The 23,930-nt window shown below is 45.1% G+C and overlaps 1 long non-coding RNA gene across 1 annotated transcript in view; it reads left to right on the top strand.

The window, feature by feature from the left end:
• The first annotated feature begins 548 nt into the window (after positions 1 to 548).
• The window catches only part of LOC144153014 (uncharacterized), a 38,922-nt gene continuing 15,540 nt past the window's right edge, over positions 549 to 23,930 (top strand). The window contains exons 1-2 of the long non-coding RNA XR_013319271.1: positions 549 to 707; positions 13,132 to 13,197. This is a non-coding gene — a long non-coding RNA (uncharacterized LOC144153014). The remainder of the gene's footprint in view (positions 708 to 13,131; positions 13,198 to 23,930) is intronic.

Here is a 23,930-nt window from a genome sequence, read left to right on the forward strand (position 1 = left end):
CAAAGCGCAATGAAAGTCAACATTACAAACAAGTTACTTTTTTGTAGCTCGAGTTGCCCTTACTAATGACAGATTCATGCAGTATAGAACGGCTTGAATGAGGTATTCTATGCTGAGAGTTGTGAGATTGGTCCAAAATAAAATTGATGGATTGCCAATCTCGCGGCATTCATGCTTTTTTTCTGTTGCTTGAATCGGTGTTTCGAACTTTATACTACCTGAGCGTGCAATTCGAATTGCTCTTTCTGCACGGAATTCAAGGAGTCTCGCAAAACAACCGACGGACTCGTTTTCTGGGGGTTTCCCCACTAATTAGGACGGAGACTACACCGAAAAAACAGACAAGGAGAAACGTCATTTTGCGAAGGTTGTTTGGCGGGATTGTTTGGAATTTTTCTAAGATATTCCATTCAAAGGTGAAAACACTTTATTCAACTGACATTTGTAAGCATAAAGTCAACAATGACTTGACGCCTCCAGGGCGTCATGAGTGAAGAAAGTAATAATTTGAGATTTCTCGAAAGTAGCGACTGCTGTTGTTTTTCTTAAGAATGTTGTGGGAGCTATTCCTATGCCAAGACAACATACTTATAAGGACCGTTGCCTAAGGAAGTTTCACAAACAATACACACCTTGCTGCACGTAGGAACACGGTGAAAGGATCATGACTAGGAGTAAACTGCTCATCGTACTTCTTTATTCAATCGGTGAGGCTTCTTATTGCTGTCATTGTGAGCTCCCAATCTGGTGCGTGTAAATGTCGGAATAGTACCCGGAAATTGGTTCATTGATACTTTTGTCTCAGTATAGCCTGATAGGTGTGCCTGGTAGGGGTGATAGGGTTGCCATGCGGTCATATGCCGCATGGAAAAATGCGAATTAGAAAAAAACGTGTGCCTTAATGGAAACATGTCTTCTCACTATAGCCCTTTTACCGTCCCCATATTTTTCTCACATATGCCGCATGGAAAAAATGCGAATTAGAAAAAAACGTGTGCCTTAATGAAAACATGTCTTCTCACTATAATCCTTTTACCGTCCCCATATTTTTCTCACCGAAAGGTAAGGCGCAGAGGTTGAAATGTATGCGTTTACGCTCCGCAGTGGGTAAATCATGCCTTCCGGTCTTAACCATTAAAAACAGTTGTGCAGTGCCTTGGTTCACTCGCGCACTTCGCCGCTTAAACAATAAGAAAAAGCGCCTTTAGAGGCAAGCAGATAAAAACAGAGACTCGGTTTCGTGGCTGCGCTATAAAGAGTGTGATAAGCAGTACCAATCACTTCTTAAATCTACTCGTCGCAATTTCTTTACTCACGACTTAACATCCATGATAAGTACCAACCCTCGGAAATTCTGGCGCGCAATCAATCCTAAAAGCTACCCGGACATATCTACTGTAGATCATAACGGCCAAACTGTTCCGGAATCTGAATGTGCGCACATACATAACAACTCATTTGCGTCGGTTTTTACTTGCGAAGACGTATTTTCATTACGGATCGCAGCTGCTTTCATAGAGGGCATGATGCCTGAAATCGTCATTAGTGAGGGGGAAATCTTATCTTTACTTAATCAACTTAACATTTTATGAATATGTGATCATATTGGTATTAACAATACAGTTCTAAAAATACTTCCTTAAGCATTGCTCCAGTAGTAGCAGCACTTTTCACTCAGTCCTTATCTGAGGGTTCAGTCACGCATGACTGGCGTATAGGAAAAATTGTACCCTTGTTCAAATCCGGTGATGGTTCTTCACCACTAAACTACCGACCCATTCTTCTGACTAGCACCATTGGTAAAATAATTGAGCATGTAATTCATTCTCAAGTTATTAAATACCTAGAAGATCATAACACCATTTTCAAATTCCAACACGGTTTCCGCAAAGGTTACTCGTGTGATACCCAATTGGCCGGATTTACTAACGATTTATATACTTCAGTAGACTCCGGGTTGCACGTCGATGCAGTCTTCCTTGATTTCTCTAAAGCCTTCGATCGCGTTCCTCTACATAGAGTACTCCTCAACCTATCGAAATGTAGTCTACATCCTGACGTTCTAGCTTGGATTAGAAACTTCCTTACTTCTAGACTTCAGTTTCCATTTGTCAACCATCACGCACATGCTTTCGCTCAAGTAACATCAGGGGTTCCTAAAGGTAGCGTAAAAGGCCCATTACATTTTCTAGTCTACACAAACGACCTTCCCTCTTCTGTATTATCCCGTGTTCGCCTATATGCTGATGACCTTGTAATTTACCGTACCATTTCTTCTGATACCGACCATTGCACTCTCCAATCTGACCTAGATACTATTACCGCTTGGTGCTTAACCCTTATATGCCCATAAGGTTTCTATTGAAGATAAATGAGTGAATTCTTCCAGAAACACTATTTATTATTCTGTGAAGATAACTACAACCGAGAAAACCCCTGCAGTTGCAAGGAACAGAAAATACTGCTATGGGAATATTCTTCCCTGTGGGCGTTCAAGGGTGTCCTACTTTATAGGAAACTTCGCGAAGCCAGAGCCGCGCAGAGGCGAACCTTGTATGTTGTGCAAGTTATCTTGGACCGATTGTGGCTTTTCGCCCTTGAACAATATCTGAACGGCACGTAGGGCGCTGCCGCCTGTGAGAAAAGGGGCGTGGCTTATGAAAGCACATCTTCATCATCCTAAGAATAAAGGCTTGGATCTTTTTATCTCCTGCATTGTGCCAGACCTTCATCTTTCCTTGCTTCGGAAACAGGTTTCCTTGCTTCGCAAAAGGTTTACTTGCTCTACAAGACTTTTCACTCTATCACAAAACAATGCGTCAAAGAGTCAAAAATCAAGGGTGTACGTGTAATACGCGGTAGGCTTCAATAAAGCTCGTGGCTGTAAACAAAACTACGGGATAATTTTTTTTGTGCTGAAGGCAGTGTATGTACCAGCGGTCATAATTACATGCATGTTCTTCAAAACATGTCCCTGCTCGCATTCGCGTTTGACAAGCTGGCCATGTCTGCAATGCTATCAATTTCTGCATCTTTTGAATGGGTACACACAGCTGATGCCTCATCAACGTACTATCTATGCACTGGTCTGCATCGTCAGGAAGGGAATAAAAGGTTGTAAACCTCTTCTGCCGTTAGATGCCGAGCCATACAGAACAAAAAAGAAGGTAGCGCAAAAAATATTGGAATACGCTGAAAGCCCGTAGGGAAATATGTTCCCATGTGGTAGATTTGATCCAATCCTTCCTCATAGTACATAAAAGCAAAAAGTGGGCTCCAAAACACGCTAGTACGCTGGCTAAGACATCAAATTATGATATCAATAGCATTTACTTACTTTGACCGCAGTGGATTTCTTAGTAATCCATATCTCGTAGCCCTATGGTGCTCAATGTGCGCAAGTCAAGACTGACAGAAAATTGCGGCATATGATCACAAGACTTGCAGGGGCAGCTAGTGGAATGAAGATAAAAGAACGAGTTTTTCCTGTCGTGGTAGGAAGGCATCACGCTAGATGGCGCCACAATACTGTGAGGAAATATGCAACCCAGCGGGCTAGAGAGGAATTTGAAGAAAGTGGGAATTAGCCTCCCTGCGGGCGTTTAAGGGTTAAGATGGTTGATGCCCCTTAATTTATCTTAAACAAAGCAAATGTCGTTTTCAGGTGAAACCCCCAATTTTGCAACTTCTTATACTATAAGTAATACTGCAATAGCGGTAACTATCACGTACAAATATCTTGCACTTCACTTCAGAAATGATTTAACATGGCACCACCATATTAACGTCATCCTTGCCTCCGCAAACCGCTCTTTAGGACTACTCGGGCGTAATCTGAAACAAGCCCAATATCATGTAAAAAGACTTGCATACGTCACCCTTATACCTCTAAAAATAGAATATGCCTCTGCAATCTGGGATCCTCATCAAGCATGTCTCACAAATAACCCCGAGTCATTACAGAATCCTGATGTTCGCTTCATCTTTTCTGATTATTCTACATTTTCAAGCGTCACAGAATTGAAGCAGCGTGCTGAACTGGATAAGGTATGCGTTCGTCCAGCATCTGCTCGTCTGTCCCGTTTCCATAAAATGTATTTCCACACAACACTTCAACACTTCACAGCGATTTCTTTCAGCCTCCATCAGCCATTTTTCCACGCAGAGATCATCCCAACAAATTTAAGAGCCCACTATGTCACTCGTCCTTGTACGCAAACTCATTCCATCCTCACACCATATCTGACTGGAACGATTTACCCTCACCTATAGTGACTCAAACTGAAATCAATAAATTTCAAGAATTGGTTCGCCAATTGTGATTATTTGATTTGTATTGTTTCAGGAAATGTATCATTGTGCATCCACCGCTCTTCTCTTGTTTATGCCCTTCAACGTTTTTGTGTATTTCACTGTATTTAACTTGTTCCGTAGACTAATTTCCTTGTCATCTGTAAGTGCCTTCTTGCGCAAGCGGAATCCGTTAATGTGGTAGTTTTACTAAAACAGATTGCCTTCCTGCCATAACTCGTAGTACTTAAATGTTCCTTTTTCGTTCTTTTCTATCTGTCTTCGCTTTTATGGCACCGATGTTTTTTTGCTTCGTTCTTGACTGCCTCTTTTGCCTTTTTTGTCTATTTTTAAATTACATCTTTAAACATGTATTTTCAGTGTCTGTATGCCCTCCTCGCCCCCCCCCCTATGTATACGATTCATTGAGGTTTCTTTAGTGGTACTGCAAAATAAATAAATAAATAAATAAATAAATAAATAAATAAATAAATAAATAAATAAATGGTTAAGAGGCGTTGTGCTGCTGAGCCCAAGGACACGGGTTGATCACGGCCGCGGTGCATGCAGGCTAAACACCCGTACACGCCCTTGTACCAAGATTTCGGTTCACGCTAAAGATACCCAGCTAGTTCAGATATCCGGAACCCTCCACTAGTTCGCGCCGCGGAGCCTAGGTGTAGCTCGGCGCGTTAAACCAAATGGCTATGAAATAAATGTGTACGTTTAGGGTCATCGTGATTTGCGTCCGGCACTATATTAGGTTTTATCTGTCCCACTTGATTGCGGTGCGAAAGTCCCTCAAAAATGAGGCAGATTGTAAACCATGCTTTTTTTTCCCAACAAAAAATTATAATTCGTTTGGCGCTTAATTTTTATGTCTGATGTTCAAAAAAGAATGTGAAAACTCTACTGAAGAATTTCAGTGATAGTGCACGCTGGCTGTGAAGGCAGAAAAATGCGCTGCATTTTTTGTTAGGCGTTTGTGCTTTCCATGACACGAGCCGCCCAAAATAGAAAAAAAGAGTGAGGGAAAATCAGCTCTAATAAATGCCGAATGGGCTGGTAGATTACAGCATGGTGCCTGACTACACGAAAAAGTGTCGTTTCCACCGGCGTGCCGACTAGTTCCAGATGGGGCTCAAATTTCCCACCGGTTACACTTTATCCCTCTTCATCTTTCCAACACTTTCCTTTCTTTACAGACGTACTACATAGAGTTCTACAGCACCAATAAGTTGGGATCACTGTAGAAATATAATTAATCGTGCGATGATACCGTCATACATATCAGCTCGAATTGCACATGTTTTGCTTATTAGGATATCCCTGTGAAAAGCACAGCCATTACTGTGCAAAGCATCCTTCATGCAGCGAAATTACACATCTTCAAACTAATGGGCATAACTTGTTTGAAAAGCAAAAGTGCGCTGTAAAAGCTATTCAGCAACCCAGCCCACAGAAAAATTAACATTTGTAAATCCTCGTCAAAGCTTTACACAAAAGTATGTGTGCCGATCGCGAGAGCGAGCTGCGAGGAAAACGACTGGCTTGGTGAATTTGATATCAGAGGGGAATGGTCAATATTGTAACTTCCTTGCAATTACATGTGAACTAGAATGTGTTCGTCCACAAGCACGAACGATTGATAAAAAAAGGGGGCAACCCATCTACCCACAATTTCTAGCTGATTATCTTTCCGTTTAGAAGGGCCGCATCACACGCGTCAACATTGTAGTTGGGAACAATGCCTTATATCACAAAAGCTTCAATGGAGACGGGAACAATTGTTTTCGACTCATGTCCTCTTTAAATGCTCGCTCAATGCGAAACATCACACTTTGGCACCAGCGTAAGGGAGAGAATAAACTGGCGGGTGCGAAACCCTTCAGGCTCCAACTTCTTACACGGAGACGACGCATTGTCCTCATCATGAAAGTTTTCGTACTTCCTCAGAAGCGCAATAATTGGAAGATCCATTCTCACCCTTCCAGGCAGGGACAATACTGGCGCACCATGCTGCTTATTGAGGAGGTTGTGAACATACCACAAATGCCGCTGTGCTATCCTATTTCCACTGATTTCAGATTTGCAGTCACACCAAACTCTCTGTGTGAGATGTCACTCGAGGTCGTGCGTTCTGAACACTTAAAAGAAAGAAATCCTGACACCTTCATTCATTTCAAGTCAGTGCAATGCGGCGATAAATGTGGAAGGCGGGGGGTGTACTATACGGGACGCACCACCCCCTCGAATAGACCATGCGTAAGCGAACGCGAGACCGCGCCGCACCTTGGAGGGGGGATACGCTGATAGACTGCTGGTTTATCGATAATAGCTGCAGTGCGCCAGCGTGCCACGAGTTAGCGTCTAGAGAACGTGCGCTTCCATTGCATTTTGTCAAGTGAGGTGTTTCGATATGACGAAGTCTAAGCAGAGGGCGGGCTCTGAACAGGGGTTGTATTCTCGTAATTTGTCCGTTTTGTGTTCGTTTCAAAAGTGTCTGTTTTGACCAACCGCTGATTGCCTAAAATCGAACACCCGGATGTGACGCCACGAGAGCACGGCGGAGCTATATGAGCCACGGTCTCTGGGAGCAGACGATTTGGAGCAGGCGATTTTTCGTCGCCTTGTTGTTGGTTCACTGGCGGAATAACAAACATATAAAGGATAGTTTAAAATAGATTTATTCGTTTGAAATGTGTTTACTAGAACAGTTGCGCAAAAGTCACCCAAAAGCCCCCCTGCAATTGGAAGTACATCACAATAAAACGGACGAAAAACAGACGTTTTAAAAACGGACAAACATGAAAATACCGCTCCAGATGTAAAAAAACGTCTCCCGATGTCGCATGTAGCTAATGTTAAATGTTCAAGCGACTGCTCTTCCGTTGCTTGAACAACCGTAATGAGGTACCATAATTTTTATTCAGCTTTTTAGCTGTTTAACCAAAGCAATACCTAGTGTGCAGTTATCCCTGCAACAATGACCACTCGGTATTGTTGCGTGACGCCGTCTTCACATAAAACGACCGAAACTAGCCATTTTTTCAATGTTACTACTTTTCGCGCAATAAAAAAAAATTCGCTTAAATCCACCCTGTGAAGATGATTGGAAAGCAAAGCTCTAAACTACACCCACAACAACAGCCCATGCGACGTCACTTGAATTCCCACACGTGGCTCTAAAAAGAGTGAAAGCAGACATTCTGGCAGTCGTTACCTGGAATTCGCGGGGGCGGAGTCCCCAACGCAGCAGCGACGGCCATGGCCGGGCTAGAGTGGCGGACGCCGCCGCTGCAGCCCGGCCGTGAGTCAGTAAAAGAAAATCGAGAAATGCGTCGTTCGAAGGGTGAGACAGCGGAACCTAGCCAGTTGCAAGTTGCGCGAGTTGGTACGTGTTCATAGTTAATCAGAGCGCGAAGGACGGGACAGACAGAAAGATCAACCACTGGACAGGCGCTGTCCAGTGGTTGATCTTTCTGTCTGTCCCGTCCTTCGCGCTGTGATTAAGTATGGGAACCTAGCCATCCTGATGTGCTAGGTCGGGGCTACACGACCACGCGACACAAGAGCAGACACCGAAACAATTTGGCTTGTGAGCTTATTGATTCCCATTTATTTCGAATAAAACTAATTAGTTTAGTGTGTTTGACAATTGCAATAAAGCTGAGGAAACATTTATCATCGCTGTTTATCAGAACTAGTTGCACCTTTCGCCTTTTGTAATACCGTTTTAGACACAGCCGAATTGGTATTCACAAATTTGGAAAACGAAGTCCCATTCGTGGCAAGCAGTGCGGAAAAGGTAGCGTTTCTCTAGCGGTCAGATGTCTGTGTGCGGTCTCTACATTTTGTTTTCCCGCCCCTCAAACCAATCCATAACGTATCTTTGCCGTACGACCACCTAATTTCGTCGGGTCCGGGTTACCTGACCCAGTTGTGCCAAAGCGGGCCCAAAACAACCGTCGCTAGGGGAGACGACAAAGCTGTACCACCGACGCACCCGGCGGCGAGCAGGCAGTTCCGCGCGGGGAACGCTGGGTAATTTCTTCGCGCCATCTACAGTGTGCTCCGTGAGTGAAGCACTCCCCCTCCTTCCCCCCCACCCCACTGCCCCCTCCACCGCATTGGGAGTTTATTGTCCCGCATGGCGCGAAAGAACCGTTGGCTGGTAGAGGTAGAAAGCTTTGCTTTAAAACGAAATATATTACACGAGAAAGCTTCACGTGCAGCGTTTATTTCACGTGCCATCGATATGCAGCATACAGACTATCAATCAGCAAAACAATACTACGAAAGAGCTCCATTAAGCAGCACTGCAGTCATACAGAACCTTCGACTAACCGATGGCGTGCAAGGGCAGCGGGGAAATGTCGGGCGCGAATACCGCTCAGTCCCGGCGGCACAAACGACGCTCGCGGGACCTGCACCTTTACTGCGTGCACAAGTTGAATTTCTCTTCTAATTTCCTTGAGGCTGCGTCAAATGCTGGCTTTAGTCATACTGTGGGAACAGGTTACGGACGAGGAAAGGTCCGCCGCCAGACAGACCCACGTGTTTTGTTGTGGGCAAATGGCCCACACTTGCAATCGCGCGCTACTGCTGTGTTGAGAACATGCGACTTCGAAGAAAAGCGAACGAAGATAGATTGCGTCGCGTAAGGGAGTTGATGTTGGAAAGCTATCGAAAGGCAAGGCGTTCCCGAAAAGTCCAGAATCCCGATAGGAGCTGGTGCTGGCACAATTTTAATTCTTATGATAAGACTTCTCGCGATATCTTCGAGGCTTTTGAAGCCAAGCTTAATTTGCCTCTCTCGCGGCCTTTCGAGGTGCTTCTGCTGGCGGCTTTTCTCTTGACCGGATGGGCCGCTGACGACACGTGGCTCCTCCTAAGCCGTCGCTCCTGTGGCAAGGATACCCCGGATTCCGGGCGTGCTTTTTATCGCGTATGCTATTGGCTTAGAATATAATGCGCCCCCCCCACACACACACACAGATACATCCGAAGAACACGTAAACACGCGCCGGCGAAATTTCTGAAAAACAGTAGCGCACCACCTAGTATATTGATGAAGAAAACATGTCGCCCAGAACAGGAGCACCATCTCTAACAGCAAAACGTGAGGCAGACCACAATAATATGTTGGGTATGCTTGCTATAATAGGTGAATCAAGTAAAAAACGCGTGGCGGGTATGAAAGAAGACCACAGTCATGCAAGCTACGCATCAAAAGCGACAAGCGAAAAAATAGCTGACGCACTTTAGTCTCCACCCAGTGTTACCATGCTATCCGTACAATAATTCTAAATGATGATGCTTGAGATTCGTTCTGCTGTTCAGAGCAGTGACATAATGACGATGTATACATCTATAATGACGATGTATACATTTATACATACATGTAAAAATGTGTTTCTTGAAAGCTTTGTTTTGCGTTCATTCCTATATATACCCGGAATCCGCAGTTTTTTCTATTCAGTTTGCGTTTCGTTTATTCTTCCGCTATTAAGTTTCCGCTGCCGCTCACATCTTCAACACAAAAAGCGGGTGTATGGGTATACACAGCTTTGAAGTCGAGAAATCGTAATAGGCAGTAAAATGAGTTTGGTTCCTTAGGGAATTAGCATTCTAAAAAGAAAACGTGGCGATGACCCTCTACTTCCACACGAAGAGTGGCGACAGCCCCGAACCCGAAACCTTCGCACCCCCCCCCCCCCCCATCCAGGCGTAAACGCACACATGATGGGTTATTGGGTAACGACAATAGAAGTGATCGAACAGAGAATTTTCAATTTCATTTTTTTTTGCATATTGGGTCATTCCACGTCAAACTTCCCACGTTTGGTGGTCGAGCGTCTACAATTCTTCTGCAGAAAATCTGATTTATACTCCACGCGACAACCCTTTAAAGATACGGTGCTTGTCAAAACGGCGTCAACATTTTACATTTACTTACCCTGTGCAAGATGGAAAAGGTAAACTCTGGTCAAGGCACATGTGCGTCGTGGTGTCTTCGTGCAATTCAAATTAAATATCTATAAAATGTATTTTCCCCTTGTTTTTGGGAAAAGAATGCAGCTAAAATGGCGATATTTCAACAATTTTTAAAACTATGTTTCGCCGCCTGGAGCGAAACGAAGAAAATTGAGAAGTGAGACTACTTAGTGAGACTACTTGGTGACAGAAAATACTTTTGCGCCGACAAAACGACAACGTATTTTGGGGGAATCATGTAAATCCTTTTTTGAAGATTCGGGCGTTAATTTCGCAATGTGGCAGTCCTAATAAAAATACGAGGAATAGGTCTTTGAGAAGACCGCATATTAGGCGTTATTGTCACAAAAGAATCAGAATTGCAAGCTTTGTTTAAAGCGACAATTTTTTAAATTTCATTCTCACGTGTCTTTTGCACGTTGCTTCTTACGCGTGGTTCGCCGCCAATTACATGGACACAACTATTCATTATGATCCCGCACCGAGCTGACAGGCTATAAGAGGAGTCCTGCCTTTACCAAATACCCGCCACGGTGGTTCAGTAGCGGTGGCGTTAAGGTGCTGATCCCGTATTGCATCCCGTCCGTGGTGGCTGCATTGGTCGTGGAAGCGAAAAGCGAAAACAGTGTGTGTCGAGATATCGGCGCACGTTAATGATTTTTTTGTGACAACCCCAGTCCACCATACGAGCTAATAAACGAACAGTCCCCGTAGTTTTAGTAGCATTGACACATTGCGAAATGTACGTCCGAGTCTGTGTCAACGCTGCGTTTTTGCGGAATTTTGAGTTCATTCTTCGGAAAAGGCGCTACATGACTCCCTCCAAAATATTGTTACAATAAAGTACACAAAGTAGTCTCACTTCAAACTTTTTGGGCTTCGCTCCACGCAGCGATTTATAGCATTTTAGCTGCATTCTTTCTGCAAAAACAAGGAGAAAATACATTTTAAAGGCATTTCACTTGAATACCCCGAAGACACCGGGACAAACGTTTGCCATGACTAGAGTTTCCCCTTTCCATCTTGTCCGGGATGTTTAAAATGTATTTACAACTTTAATGAAGTTGCGACAAGCACCGTATTAAGGATTGTGGCGTCGAGCGAATTTTTTTTCGCTCACAATATTACAACCACAGATTTTTATGAACCAAATAATAAACAGATTTTTATCAGAAAAATTGGAGAGGTCGATGGCCAGACCTGGGACGTTTGTCATTGAATGACTCTATACTGACAACACGAGCGCAAAACTAAGCAACACAAGAAAAGGATAAAAACGGACACAGCGCTAACCCACAACTGACTCGGATGGGAGTCAACGCTGCTCTCTGTTCGTACCATTATAGTTGTGTTTTGTATTTGTGCGCTCCGTTTCTTTTAGTAATGTGCCACATCCCCAAATCTTTCAATCTGATTTTTTATATGGCCCCCTTTTTATCAAGTGACTCTTCAAGGCATGAAGCGTACCTTGTTTTAATGCCTGGACGTCTGGCACACATTGCGACATAGATGTAGAGGAAAAGCACATCACGGCATATCCTTTAGGAACGTTTCTTCTCTACCTCATTAATTTCACTGATACTAAACGTAAAGAAAAACCCCAAGACCTGTTTGGAATAACGGGAAGAACGAACGACAACCTATGGTTATTCTTCCTGTATTTGGTTAGACCGCCTATAGCCATGGGTTAGCCACAAGATTATGAAAGAGAAAAAAAAGTCGAACTCTACAGGTGGTGTAATAGGAGGAAGGACCTACATTTATTGCGCGAAAGAAAATAATTTTGCAACTGCCTCGACATGTATTTTAAAAAAGCGAGGTGTGATTACCGCTCTAAGCAATTCCAATCTGCTGACAGGCGCACCATATAATCTGAAAAGGTTAAATTAGGTCTGAAACCGTAGCATTCTCCTGGTAACGTCGGCAAACTAAATATGAACGACACGGAGCTGCAAAAAAAAAACATTTTTTGGAAGAGAGTTTAATTCGCACTTCTTCACTAGTTAATGCTCTACTACTGAGCGCAGAATTATGTAGAAAATATAACGTATTAGAGCAGCTCTGTTTTCTTAACCTGTCAGCGAACTTGGTTAGGAGTGCAGGTTATGAGGTGATTTTTTTTATCGGTATCTTCTTAGCAATGCCTGCTGTTCATTATGTGCAATTTTGACACTGATCAGCATTTTGCTGTGATGTTTATTTCCATGTTAGCGTGTAAGTATATACTACACGTATTGCTTTAGCGCAGCAGGGAAATGTTGCTACAGCATAGTAACACTTCCCGGAGGGTTTTGTGGCGCAAATGTTTTGAACCGGATATGGCAATTCCTAAGAGCCTTATCAGGCATGTATTTTACTTGGTTTATATACATCGAGTAGCTTATCGATTCTGTGCGTAATCTTACTTGCACAGGAGACGCCGTTAATATTCCACTACTGTGCAAAAGTTGATTCAGCATTGGACGTTGTACCTTCTGCTGTCCCAACTATGTCCACAGCTTGTGCATGCTGGCCTTTGAGAGAGATTTTTCAATGGCGCTCCGGCGTTGTGCACTTTGTATGTGATGCCAATAAATATCACTCCTCATTGCTGTTTCTTCATACATTTGACTGGCGATCCTTAAGTGTTAACGGTAGTTCTCAGGTGTTTTTACGCTATATTCCTAGAATTTGTTAATACCGCTTAACTTGTAGGTAAGGCGTGTTCTGTGATTATCTGGACTGTAATAGGTAGCAAAACATCTACGACAGTAATTTTCATATGAATTATGCTATTTTACAAAAGCTGTAATTTCTTTAGCTACTGGTTACTCACAGCGCCGTGATGTTTCTTTTCCGTTGCAGCGCTGTTCAGTGTTTCCCCTGCTTATGGCATACCATTGAGTAACCTCGACGTAAACGCCAATCTTGGTGAGTATTGAAGGTTAATAGACATGTATGTTGTCCCAGCTAATGCACGTTTGGATTCAAGTGCTCTTCGAAACAACGCAGTGCGTTGTAGTGTGTAGAATAGGCTTGCAAGTTTTCTATTGCGAGGGCATAGACGTCAGCATTATGTTTCGCGACGTCAACAAAAAGTGAAAATAAGAGAATAAGAAAACAATGAAAGCTTCCAGTACAATATCCACACAGAAGTTGTTCAGCTTTTTTCTCGGCCACAATTTTAATGAAACGGAGCAAGAAAAAGCTGCGAATAAGCGTTAATTAGGTTCACATGCAAAAAATCTAGAATGCAAAAGAGACCAGAAGCTCGATTCAAGATGAGCGGCATCTCCGACAAAAAGTTTCACACGTCTCACAATACCTGTTGCAAAAGGTCAAAGTCAAACGGAAACAACATTTTGAGAAGAGACGGCCGAACAGGACCACCTGCTTTGACGTTATTGTTTATAACCTCCTTCGGGAAGTCAGTATCGCTCGGCGGACTACCGCTAATTATTTAATTATCATCATCAGCCTACTTGGTTACATTTGCTCCTTTTCTGCGCTTCTCGAGTCCACAGTTTACCAGCCGGAGTTTCTGATTTCATCCATCCATTTAATTACTTGCCTTCCCCTTCTTTTAGACACACCTCTTGGTGTCCACTCTGTTTCCCTAATCGTAAACCGGTTGTCGGTTCGTCTGACTTGACGGCCGGTCCAAGTCCATTTATTTTTCTGTGTTTGAATTATAACTTCTACTCTAGTTGTTTTTTGATCCAGGTAGTTCGTTTCCAGTCCTTGAGTGTTACTCTTAACATACTTCGTTCCATGGCCCGTTGAGCCGATCTAAGTTTGCTTTCTAGTGGTTTAGGAATGCGCGAAGTTACAGCTCCCTATATCATACCCAGCAGTAAGCACTGGTTGTAGATGTTTTTTTTCAGTGACAGGGGTAGCTCATTTGGGAGCGGGAGGCGGGGCTCGCCGAGTGCTTCTCAACCTTCACCTATTTTCCGTCGGATTTCTCTAGTAGTTGGAGCCAGCTTTAACCATCTTTCTGAGGTAGTTTCATTTTTTTACTTCTTCTAATGGTTCCTTTCCTAAGGAGAAGTAGACGTCTTTACATGTATTCGTCATAACTTTAGATTTATTCATATTTCTTTTTAGCCACACGGCCATGCTTTCTTATTTTACTCCCTGACACATTCTTTGGATTCGGTTTCTTCTGGTATGAAAGCACTGCATTACCGAAACGCCGCAAACATTTCACTTGGCTTATTTTAGCTCTCGATTGTATTGGAACCATCCATTCCCTTACATCGACGGAGAAAGTCTTGCGTCGCTTCAGCTTGCCAGAATTACGCACAGCAGGATCCGATTCAAGAAGAAAGGTAAGCCTAATTTCCTCGTGATTCGTTCATGGCGCTGCTGTAGTTGAGGCCTCTTGGGGATGGTCGAACCCTTGGACAAGGATGGCATTTTCTCTTTGTTGCATTTGTGTTTGCACTTTCGTATTTTCCTCACATCTAAAGAAAGTTTGGGCTCCTTCTTGGCCCCCCTTTGAGTCAAGCTCAGAGCACTCATTTCGAGGAGCTTGAGTTCCTTTGCCTACTGCACAAAGCGACGTGTCGGCTTGTGTAGCTGCATTATTAATTGCTGGTTCTTGTATCGTGATTTCTGGCGGTAGTGCACCGTAAGCAGGACGAGATCCACTTTCATGAAGCATATCTTCAATCTTCTGTAGCAATATTTTCCCTCAGTTTTTCTGTTTCTAGATTACACCAAGTGGGCAGCATTCGGCTTTCCCCTTGACAGTAATCTCGAAAGGCTCTGTGACAGGCACTCTCGGTGATATTCGTTCTAGCATAATGTGGCGGACTTGCAGCCCTGACAGAGTACTACGTTGGTAGAACATGCCGTAGCATCGAAAAGTGCCTCAGCCTCTCTTGTATTCTGCAAGTTCTCCAGAACTGCTTACTACTGGTTCAGTTTCGCAAAAACAATAGTATTTTTGTGAGCCCCTTCTAAAGCCTGCCTTTCAGCCTCGGGCAGTGCTTCCAATTTCTCTAGTTCAGCTTCACGCTACGCTTTCAATCCGGTGCGCTCATTGTGTACCTGGACGACTTTGTGGTATTTACGGAAACATTTGTGCATCTCCGAACAGTTTCCGAAACTTTTCGTCCCGTCCAACTATCCCTGAAGCCGGGAAAGGGCCACTTTTCTTACGAAGAGCCTAAATTTCTAGGCCACGTGGAAATTTTGATGGCGTCCTGCCCGGCCACCGGAAAACAGCTGTCGAGGCCTCGTTTACAATAAAAACTGAAAAAGGAGGATACGAGGGCGTGACATGGAAGGACAAAAATATTAATATTAGGAGAATAGTTTTTGTTGTAACATATCGTTGAATGTTCTGGCAATGAGAAAAATGAAAGAACAAAAAAAATCAATCTTGTGCAAACAAATTGACTTTTATGTGGCCTACCACGGGAAAACGCAATTGCTTTGTCCGAAAATACTGGGCCACTTTGACAAGATCACCGGTGCCGAGTTTCAATCCAACGCAATCAATAACGGTCTGGGCGCGATGCTTGTGCTGTGGCAAGATGGCATGCAGCGAGTTATAGTTTTTCGGCCGTGCCCTTTCCTGCCCACAAAGGAACGACTCGACCACAGGAAAAGAATGCTTGGCCGTCGAGTGGGCCATCGTCACATTGGGGCCAGATGTATATGGACGCCCGTTTAAAGTGGCCACCGACCACCATTTGGTTGGCCAATCTCAAAGGCCACCCAGGGCGCCTCGCCAGCTGGATTACAGGAATTCGCCGTAAGTGTAACCTACAAGTCAGGTCGCAAATACACAGATGCTGAATGCGTGTCACTCACTCCAGTCAATTAGAATGAGGGATTTTTAAGTTCCTATGTCTTCCCTTGCCACTGCACAAGCGCAACGAAATGACCCAGAGCTTTCCGCCCTAGTCGAATTCCTTCAAAGACGAACGCTTCAACCTCCGAAATGTTTTGTGCGGAGTCAGACATCATTCTATCCTCAGAACGGCGTCCTATACAAACAAAGCTTTGCTGCTGCGGTTCGTCGTGTGTGGGGTTAGTCTTTACCACACATCGTCAAAACATTCTACATGGCTGCCATGAAGAGCCATTATCCGGACATGTGGGCTTTACTCGTACGCTGGCGCGCATACGCCAACGGTATTACTGCCTACACTTGCCGAGATCATGAAGCGCACACTCGCACTTGTCGCGTCTGCCGAAGACGCACCACCCACAAATCCAGCTGGTTCTTTGCAGCCCATTATTGAAGAGAAAGTACCATTTCAACAGGTGGGCATAGATTTGTTGGGATCTTTCCTTCGGTCGTCCTCTGGCAGCAGATAGATTGTTTTGGCCACGCATTAGTAAACTTGGTATTTTGGATCAAAGGTTCTTTCCCAAGGCACTGCTGCCGAAGTTGTCTAAGTTCTTTAGTGAGAGATCTGTGCTTCTTCATCATTGGTAGTGATCATTGACTAAGGAATAGTGTTCATGGCGCAACAAGTTCGAGAGGTCCGGCAGCCTAGTTGCCCGAGCGATCACGGAACTACGGCTTATCATCAACAGGTAAATAGACTAACTGAACGGGTCGCCAAAACCGTAGCAATATGCTCTCAATGTACGTCGACGTTGATCACCGGAATTGGGACTCATACTGCGTATGTCCCCTTCACGTATAATACCGCGGCGCAGGAGACTACACACTCCCGTTTCGCTTGGTCTACGGCCGTGAAGTGAAACCATGCTGCATTCCACGCTGTTACCTGAGGAGTCTACTACTACCACCGGCGATGCTGAAGAAAGGCCCAGCGCGCACAAGTGACCCGCCAGCTTGCAAGCCAGCGAATTCGTTCCCAGCAAGCAAACGACGCTCAGCGCTATAACCGTCGCCACCGACAGGTCACGTACAAGCCAGGAGACCAAGTCATGGGCTGCAATTTAGTTCGCCGGCGAGGCCACACCGAAAAGTTAAAGCGGCGCTACATCAACCAGTACGCGGTTCTCCGCCAAAGCAGTGACAGGAACTGCGAAGTTTTTCCGCTGGTAGCGGTGTACTGCCCTCGTACCACAGCAAGGTCCTTAGTCGTTACGTCAAAAGGATACACCGTATGACTCGCTTTTAACCCGCAACACCATTTTGGAGCTGTGCAACCGCATGCCGTGGGTTCCTAGACACTTTCTCGAGTACAGTGTTTCGTAGTCCAAGTCGCTTTCTCCGGCGCCTCTCCACGATGCGTTCCCGGGGGCGTAATCCCAAACCATATCCCGTAAGGGCCCAGGCCGACCACACCCCCTAAGCAGGGGCGCAGCCAATGAGGTTAAAAAATTGCAATTTTTTAACCTCCTTGGACGTAGCACCGTGACGTCTCTACCTATATGTGCGCGACTTCATGCGAGGTGGATTTTTTCTTTTTTCCCCCTCCCCTCGTTTTGGGCTGCTTTGCGGACGGCCGATGGTTTCGCTCCCTGGGGAACTTGTGTGGTATTATTTATATTTTTATTCCTGCTATTTCTTGTTTATACATTTGTATACTTTTTTGCGTGTGTGTGGCTTACAGTTGAGGCACGAGCTGTGACACAATGCTGGCGAATTAAAAGGCCAGACACTACAGAAATATATATATATGTGGTAGCTAAAAATGCGTCGCAGAAACCAGACACAAACTGGTCATCTATACCCATCAGTGGATCTCTAAAAGTGACAATTTTTTGCCGCTATTTGGACTCCGAGATCACTATCGTAAAAATAGTACGCCAAGGAGATAACTTTTTTACTTAGTTTTATCTCTGCTGCGACTACCGTGACTTAAAGCTCACGGGCAACTACTCATTAGTCCCAGCGAAAAGAATATACGTATCTCAGTGAGTGTAACACTGCATTAAATGAGAGGCCATGTGGCCCTGTGGGAGCAAGGATGAGGAGAAAAGGGAATGTCACAACTCGCACAATGAACACAGTTGCACTCTTGGGGTCGTAATCGCAAAATGAACACATTAAAGTCAGTCAGTGGCAGCAAAACGCACAGTTCACACTTAAATGTACAATTCACACTGTGGACAATGCGATTAACACTGAAAACAGTGCACGCTGCAGACAGTTCTCATTGTATACCGGCCATGCTGCTACACCAATTTGTAGAGTCTGTTTTCAAAGGCGTACTCGGTAATTGCTTCTAGTGCGTGGGATCGTCACGGACCCGAATAACATGTTCCTGGTCAGTCGCAGGGGCGGGACCTAGAGTTAAAAGCTGGTGGCGATTACGGTCGAATAACGGACAGAGCCAAATTAAGTGGTAATGATTTGTTGTGCCTTCCCGATTACAGGGGGGGGGAAGGCATCAGCGCCATTCGGGTCCTGCTGGAGCTGTCTATTTATAAATAACTATTTTATGCAGCAAAATCTCTGTGTGCATGAAGGTCAAATTGTTAACAATAGCTAATCGACATTGGCAACAGCGTGAGTGGTAGCACGCATGATTACTGATATCAAACTCGGCCTGGTGGCGTCAGTGAAGAGACTGTGGTCAATAGCCCTGTACAGAAGACATATATCAAACTCCTCGAGTACTTCAGTTGCTGTACAATGCCACTATTACTTAGCCCTTGGTTGGTATATATTTTCGATATTGTTTCCCTAAATTGTTATGACCAGCAGTGCATATTATGCACAATTCATGACCGAGTGTAAAACGTGTACGTTTGAGCTGGTGTCTTTCTTATCAATGTATCACCCTTGCAAGAACGATTCACACCTTCCATTGCTGTTAACAAAATGTCAATGTTTTCCTTAGTGCCACTGTTCCTGATGAAGAATAATGCAATGAAGTTAATGTTAACGAAATTCAATGTAATAGTGCTTATGAAAGGGCCAAAATGTAGCAGCTCATGCAGCTGTAATATTTCGAAAGAGTAGGACAGTTTGTAAATGTAGTCATGGGTAATTGGCTGCCTTTCTTGTAATCCTTACCTGCAGCACCGAATCGTCTTTTGAGCTGTGTATATAGTGAAAGAGCAACCAACTCAATTGTATACCCTTCTGTGTGCTGTAGAATGAGCTTTCAATGAGGGTGTTTGCTTTCCGGACCGTGTATAATTGCCACATGCACGTGAAAGCGTCTATCCGCGCGCGCGCACTTCGAGCACCGAGTCGAGCGCTTATTTAGGAACACGATCGGAGGTCAGCGTCAACTTGCAGGTGCGCAAGGAGAGCGCGGAGAGATCAAGGGCTGAGGTACAAAAGGTTGGCTTCTACCACATGTTCGTCAGCTTCCCCAGCGCCGCAGGCCAGCCCCGCCCACGGAGCGAAACCATCGGCCGCCTGCCAATCAGTCGAAACGAGGGTAGGGGGAAAAACAAAAAAATCGACCTCGCATGAAGTCGCGCATATATAGGTAGAGACGTCACGGTGCTGCGTCCAAGGAGGTTAAAAAATTGCAATTTTTTTATTCTCTTTGGCTGCGCCCCTGCTTAGAAGGTGTGGTCGGCCTGGGCCCCTACGGGATATGGTTTGGGAATACGCTTCGCGGGGAGGGAAGTAATGCCGCGGGTGTGATTCCGGCATTGCGAAAAGGTCACTCTCTGGCAGGGTATGTGGCACGAACCCAGACCTAAAGACAGCCATAAGAAGAAGCAACAGGTGACCTGTGTAAATGATCCGCCATTTCTGGTTATTCCGGCATCATTCTTTGCTGATCGCGTTTGTCCAGCTGTTGCGGATAAAGTGCTACTTTTCTGTGTATTCGTGGCGATATACTCAGGAAGCGTCCATGTGGTCACGGCGCAAGGACCCGATTTGCCACACGCCTTCTGAATAGAATTCAGGGGTCATTCCATATACCTGAATGTGTGCTTGGGGTATAAAGTGCACCTCCAGTCGGTAAATTCTCTATTCTGTAGAAGAAAGCAATGCTTTCCAGGTGTGCCACAGTGCCGGTGGCAGTACAGTGCGCCACACAATATGCGCATCAATGAACGATGCACAGGCACCGCTCTTAAAAATATAGAGGTCTGAAAGGCTGCCTGGTCCAGTGGTAACATCCTCAGAAACCACGACAGCAGGCTGCGCTATTAACGTGCAGCCACTCTGGTCAAATTCCCTGTGATAAATACCGCATTTTCTCACCGGAGAAGGATTTTCCAGTCCTGGCTGCCACATTTGCCACAAACCTCCTAAATGAATTTACATATTTTTTGGTGAGGCCTGTTGCCATGCAGTGTACACAATTAGCTAAAGATGATGATTATAAAAGAAGGTTCCACGTAGGGCACCAATCACATTCTGCAAACGGGAACACAAATCAGCATGAGTAAACTAAATTCTTGACCCAGCCTTTACCAATGTTGGTACTCAATTTTTTTCAGCCGATGCCAATAAGATACTTTACAGATGTACTGGAAACTTTTTGATCGTCGCATCCGATGCAGTTTTTTGGCTGAAATACCAGGTTCTAGTTTCCCGCCAGCTGGGTGGGCTCATGAGAAACGGACTGTGATTGAGAGTGATTGAGACAGGCATCGCAAATAGAGTGATTGAGACAGGCATCGCAAATTTCGGGAGTCGCGGGCAAAGATTGGTTTCAGTTTCACGTTTATTTTCGTTCATGTTGTTTTCAGCGCCCAGTTCAGCGCCCAGCAGTTCAGCGCCCAGTAGGGGTTCAACGTCCAGCATCAGTTTCCATAGGCGGCGGGGAAGCTTTCCTCTCAAAATCCCGTAGTCGGCGCCTATGTCGAAAACTACCGTCGCGTCGTGTCCGTGGGTAGTGACACACAGTTTGTTCAGGGGCACCGAAGTACGCATAGGATGCTTGCTGGTGTTGGAGCGCGAGCTTCGCGTTGTTTGTGGAGGTTCTTAATTATTTTCTTAGTGGGCAACATCACCCCTCCCGGTGTTGCCATGCTTAGTTCTTCCGGCAAGGCAGGGGTGAGAGGCTATGTCTACCAGATGAGAGGCGAAGGCGAGTGACGGGGAATCGGCAAGCGGTGTTTACAAGAAGCGAGTTGAAGCACAGGTGTTGACTGCCGGAGATATTCCTCAATTTCACAAGGCTCTTGGACGTAACAAAGGCGAAGACTTGATCGGGATCAGCGAACCGAATCAGCTTTGAAGGAATCAGCGAAGACAATGTTCAATGTATGGGCAGCGGATAAAGGTTTGATCTGGCTTACCCTAGTGAAAACAAAGAGAACGGTTATCCGTCATTCGCCAGACATCTGTTTGTCGTAGGCGACGCTGCTGTGGGCCCGGCAACGGGAAGTACGGTGATTCTACGGCATGTTGTTGAGGCGTGTTTGTAAAAGGTGTAGTAGTGACTACACCTTTTCCAAAGGTGTAGTAGATGTAGTAGTAGGGGTAGGAGCTGGCGTGGCATACGACGCAAAAGGGCATTCTGGGGCAATGTTTACTGGAATGCCAGAAGCCAAATTCCACTGAATGTCTTCTGGAACAGCCTGCGCAACCGATTCTGGGGATGGTGTTTGGTGTGCCAGAAACAGCCTTTGCACCTCCTGCCGGAGTACTTAGGGGATAACCTCGGAAGCTTACCTTGGTCAGATTAGCAGAGGTCAAGCAATGACGTGGTACATGCAGAAATGGTGGGGGCAACCAGAACTTGTAATAGAGGTCAATATTTGCCGCCAATACTTGCTCGATGTTTGTGGCTTCTCCGACAAATTCATCAAAGGGGGTTTATTTATTTATTTATTTATTTATTTATTTATTTATTTATTTATTTATTTTTTTATTTATTTATTTATTTATTTATTACAATACTATCATGGCCTCGAGGGCGTTGCAGAGAGGAGTGGGTCATACAAGCTTTTAAAACGAGTGTGATATGGCCGTCTTGAATAATAAAGGTTTAGTGATGCTTGCGATCGGAGCGGGGAGGGGGTTCCATTCCGTTGCAGTTTTCCGTACAAATGAATTGAAGCACAAGTTTATACGTCAGGATGGCACTTCAACCTTGAATTTGTGGTCAATGCGTGAAGAAACATATGAAGGAACTGCAAAAAGGTCGCGCTTGATGTCAGGGTTAGTCAAGTAAGTTTTGTGAAAAAGGCACAACCGAGCCATTTTTGTTCTTATTGAAAGGTCAGGAAGATGTAAATGCATTTTAATTAAAGATACGCTGAACGTTCGAGAGTAGTTGCATAAAATAAATCGGGCAGAACGGTTCTGAATGGATTCAACGGAGGTGGAAAGATAGTAAATGCGGGTCCCTAATAGAAGATGCATATTCTAGTTTTGATCTGTCGAGGGTTTTGTACAAAAGTAATTTTAAAGAAATAGGGGCGAGAGAAAAGTTACGGTCCGAAAGCCAAGTATGCGGTTAGCATTGCTGGTTACGTAATCAACATGCGTTTGCCACGAGAGGTTATTACTTATATAAACACCAATATATTTGTGCTTGTTAACAGCGTCGAGAGAGCTATTTTTAGTAGTTAATGGTAGGGAATGCCTTTGTTGCGGTTAGGTGTAATTCTCATAGCTTTGCATTTACGCACATTCAGTGTCATTAACGAGTCATCACACCAAGAGGTTAGACGACTTCGACCGAGGCCGCCAAAAATGTCACTCGTGACGCATCTCATTAGGGCGCTCCACTTGCTTTTTTTCATTGGCCTGTGAATCCGCCCGGCAGCTCAACCGGAGCACGTCCTTACCAAGCCTGGTAATCATTTCTTTCGCGGCCTGCAGCCGTGTCTATAAGAGATCTTCGGCTCTTTAAAGTTAGAAGTGGTTGGTAAAACATCTCCGGAGGCTCTTTTTGCAGGACTTTTATTCTGTGAGAGCCGCTATGCAGTTGACAAACCATTGGAGGGCCGTTTTTTCCGAAGTACAAATTCTGGTGGCACTGGTCATCCGACCACAAGTTGGGTTGAACCAGTCGCGCGTACTGGCCGATCAAATCCTAGTCGTCGCAAAGGCGTAGCCATGGAGGCAGGCGTACCTAGTGGTGTCTCCATTTCGGATGGTAGGGCTGCGGACTCGAAGCTACAGGGAGGCGCCGTTTTTGGTATGCCGGACAGCAAAACACCGGGCATGGACGCCAGCTCCTGCTGAACTATTTTACGACGTGTAGCTTCTGGGGCATTGCGACACTGGGAGTGCATTGGGAGGGGTAACTGCTGATATCTTGTATAATCATGCATGAATCATCGCGTGAAGCTTTTCATTGCCGAGATATGGAGGTTCCAGCGTGTTATTGTGGAGGCGGTAGGACTGGAAGTCTTCCAGTCGTTGACACGTCAAGCAAGGGCTGAAAATGCGAACTGGTGGATCCCTCTCATAATGTGGCGTACCTGGTTTGCCTCGTGCGTATCTTTGTCGCCACGACAGCACAGGGCAAAACATCCTTAATGTATGAAGCATAGGTCTATTAGGGAACTTGTACGCGACTGTCGAGCTTTGTTCCGCCGTCAGAACGAACAGTGGATGATTCCACTATCTGTCATAGCTCCTGCGGGAAACGAGAGCAGTCACCGATTCTGTCCTGTGGGTTCGGTTGCGCAGCCACATCTTAGCCGCGGCGGAAAGGTAAAACACGACGTTTTGTAGCTTATAGTGGACCTCCCACCTGCTCAAAGCGCTGACGCGTGCTTAGCTATTGAGCTACTCGTCAACGTCGTCACCCGCCACTGTGGCTGAGTGGCTAAGGCGTTGTACTGCTGAACAG

The sequence above is a fragment of the Haemaphysalis longicornis genome, unplaced genomic scaffold (assembly GCF_048455015.1).
Source record: "Haemaphysalis longicornis isolate Haplotype H1 unplaced genomic scaffold, Haemaphysalis longicornis Haplotype H1 scaffold_9, whole genome shotgun sequence".
Taxonomy (NCBI): domain Eukaryota; kingdom Metazoa; phylum Arthropoda; class Arachnida; order Ixodida; family Ixodidae; genus Haemaphysalis; species Haemaphysalis longicornis.